Source organism: Petromyzon marinus, unplaced genomic scaffold (assembly GCF_048934315.1).
Source record: "Petromyzon marinus isolate PM22_M1 ecotype Great Lakes invasive population unplaced genomic scaffold, UKy_Petmar_22M1.pri1.0 PM_G_Scaffold_4, whole genome shotgun sequence".
Taxonomy (NCBI): domain Eukaryota; kingdom Metazoa; phylum Chordata; class Hyperoartia; order Petromyzontiformes; family Petromyzontidae; genus Petromyzon; species Petromyzon marinus.
In genome coordinates, this window is record NW_027422983.1 from 276521 (window position 1) to 280000 (window position 3480).

General features: G+C 52.6%; 1 protein-coding gene across 2 annotated transcripts in view; it reads right to left on the bottom strand.

Annotated features, from left to right (window-relative positions):
- Positions 1 to 620: 620 nt before the first annotated feature.
- The window catches only part of LOC142916578 (uncharacterized), a 20771-nt gene continuing 17911 nt past the window's right edge, over positions 621 to 3480 (bottom strand). Inside the window, exon 10 of one of the 2 annotated variants that reach the window (XM_076061703.1) lies at positions 621 to 792. The gene's annotated coding sequence lies outside the window, so the exon portion shown is untranslated. The remainder of the gene's footprint in view (positions 793 to 3480) is intronic. The other variant, XM_076061704.1, reaches the window with a different exon arrangement.

Here is a 3480-nt window from a genome sequence, read left to right on the forward strand (position 1 = left end):
ACACCTGCTACCACCTCCTCCTCCTCCACCTCCTCCAGTTACACCTCCTCCTCCACCTCCTCCTACACCACCTCCTACACCACCTTCACCTCCTCCTCCTCCACCTCCTCCTCCACCACCTTCTACACCTCCTCCTCCACCTCCTCCACCACCTCCTACACCACCTTCACCTCCTCCTCCTCCACCTCCTCCTCATCCTCCACCTCCTCCTACACCACCTCCCACACCACCTCTTACACCTCCTCCTCCACCTCCTCCTCCACAACCTCCTACACCACCTTCACCTCCTCCTCCACTTCCTCCAGTTACACCTCCTCCAGTTACACCTCCTCCTCCACCACCTCCTACACCACCTTCACCTCCTCCTCCACCTCCTCCAGTTACACCTCCTCCACCTCATTCTCCACCTCCTCCAGTTACACCTCCTCCAGTTACACCTGCTACACCTCCTCCTCCTCCACCTCCTCCAGTTACACCTCCTCCTCCACCTCCTCCTACACCACCTCCTACACCACCTTCACCTCCTCCTCTACCTCCTCCTCCTCCACCACCTTCTACACCACCTCCTACACCTCCTCCTCCACCTCCTCCTCCACCACCTCCTACACCACCTTCACCTCCACCTCCTCCAGTTACACCTCCTCCACCTCCTCCAGTTACACCTCCTCCACCTCCTCCAGTTACACCTCCTCCACCTCCTCCTCGTGCTGCTCCATCATCCCCACGGTGCCATCGTCGCCATCGTCGTCGTCGTCGTGGCGACCCCCGGCCAGCACGCCACTCTCGAAGCCACTGGAGGGAGCAGAGAAAGTAGGCAAGGGTGACACGCCGTAGCTAGCTAGCATGAAGGTGGAGGTGGTGATGAAGGTGGTGATACGTACCTACCTCGGGTCACCTACAGAAACAACAAAAAACCACTGCGGATGGCCACGTGGAATGTTCGAACGCTCACTGCGGAGGAGAGGCTGCCACTCCTCTGTTAGGAGCTGGACCGGCACCGCCTGGATCTCTGTGGCATTCAGGAGGTCCGGTGGACCGGTTCTGGCTCCTGCTATCATGAGGGGTGGACAGTCCTCTACTCGGGGCAGGAGACTGCCAAAGAACAGGGTGTGGCTTTTCTTCTGAATGCAAGAATGAAGGGGGCGTGGGAGCGTGGCGGTGAGGTGTGGGAAGCTGTAAGCATCAGGCTACTTTGGGCTCGCCTTCCCATCAACCAGAGGCGAGGAGTGGTGGTCGTAGTTACTTATGCCCCCACCGAAGATGAACATCTGGAGGGATGCAGGCAAGGCCAATGAGTCAGATGCCTTCTATGACCTCCTGTCACAGGTGCTAGCTAAAGTGGCCCCTCGGGATAGAGTCATCTTGCTGGGTGACTTCAATGCCCGAGTTGGTCATGATGCTGGCACCTGGTCTGGAGTGATTGGAAGGCATGGACCAGATCAGCTCAATAACAACGGTAGGAGGTTGCTTGATTTTTGTGCAGCCAATGGGCTTGAAATTACCAACACGCTGTTCCGGCATCGGCGCATCCACACAACATCATGGATGCATGCCGGGTCCAAGCAAGAACATCTGCTGGACTACATAGTGACGGACCAGCGGATGCGAGCCCATGTCCTTGACACCAGGACCCACCGTGGAGCTGATCTGCCCACTGACCATCGACTAGTCATCTGTAAGATGCACCTGCCATTTTTCCACTCCGGTAGTGGGTGTACACCCAGGACCCCATTCCAACCTAAGGTGGCATGGTCTCAGCTAGCTGATGAAAGCTGCAAGTGAAAATGTCATCATCACTTGTGGCTGGGGTTGGCATCGTCCCCCACTCCTCCTGATGTCGAGGGGAAATAGGCGGCATTTAGGACTGTGGCTCATGCAGCTGCAATGGCTGATTTGGGAAAACGGTCCAGACCTCCCCAGAGACCCAGGCTGACAGAGGAGGTGTTCAGGCTGGCTGAGAAAAAGCGACAGGCCCCAATCTCATTGGCTACAACATCCCATGTCGTAGATTGAGGAGGCTTACCACAGCCTTCGCTTGGAGGTACGGAGAGCCGTGAGGCGCTGCAATGATGGGAGGTGGTTGTGGGTTGCTGAGGAGATGGAGTCTGCCTCAATGGCCCGTGATCACAAATCGCTCTTTAACTCCATCAAAAAAGTTACCTGCAGCGCCATACCTATTACCATCATTAGGGGAAAGAACGGTGATCCAATCTCCGACCCCCAGGAACAGGTTTGCAGATTTGCTGAGCATTTCTGTGAGGCCCTGGGGGAGGGGGAATCTCTCAGCCTGGAAAATGTGGGACAAAGTGGGGATAACCCTGCTGAGGCTGTGATGCCTAAAATATTGTAAGAAGTCACCCTCTGTGAGTGCGCTGGCTGAGGTGCCATCTGTTGAGGAAGTACTGAAGGCGATCCAGAGCCTGAGACCAGGAAAGGCAGCGGGCAGAGATGATCTCCCAAGCGAAATGCTGAGGGAGGGTGGCCTTTGTGCGCAGACTGCCCTACATGACATCTTAACAACAGTCTGGACCACTGGACGGGTTCCGCAGGATTGGAAGGATGCCCTGGTGGTCCCCCTCTTTAAGAAGGGGGACCGCACAGACTGTAACAACTACAGGGGCATCTCAAGGATTATTCAACATCGCTTCGATAGGCATGCTGAGGAGAGGCTTGCGGAGCCCCAATGCTGTTTGAGGAAAGGGCGGTCCTGCAAAGATGCCATTTTTTGTCCGCCTGCTACAGCAGAGGTGTAGGGAATTCCAACAAGACCTACATCTCTGCTTTATTGACCTTGTCAAGGCCTATGATACCATCAGTAGGCCTGGGCTCTGGATTGTTCTTCGTGCTTTCAGAGTCCCTGACCCTCTGCTCACGATTATTAAGGACCTTCATGATGGTGAGCGGGCCCGGGCAAAACTACGTGGCCAGGAGTCGGAGCCATTCCCTGTACACTTTTGGGTATGACAGGGATGTCCTCTGGCTCGGAGGTACACTACACTATAAACTACACTATACACTCCACTATACACTACAGTAAAAACTATACTATACACTACTCAACCACTATACACTACACACTATAAACTACACTGTACACTACACTATAAACTACACTATACACTACACTATACTCTACACTTTACACTAGAGACTACACACTACAAAACAGTACACTATACACTACACTATAAACTAAACTATACACTACACTGTAAACTACACTACACACTACACTATACTATAAACTACTATACACTACACTGTACATTGCACTATACACTACTATACCACACAATTTCCACTACACTATGCACTACTATATACTACACTATACTATACACTACACTATACTATACACTAAACTATATACTACATTATACACTACACTACTATACACTACACTACTATACACTAAACTATAATTGTAAATGTTGTAGTTGTTTTACTCTCCAACACACAACCGGATAGTGTTGAACTAGT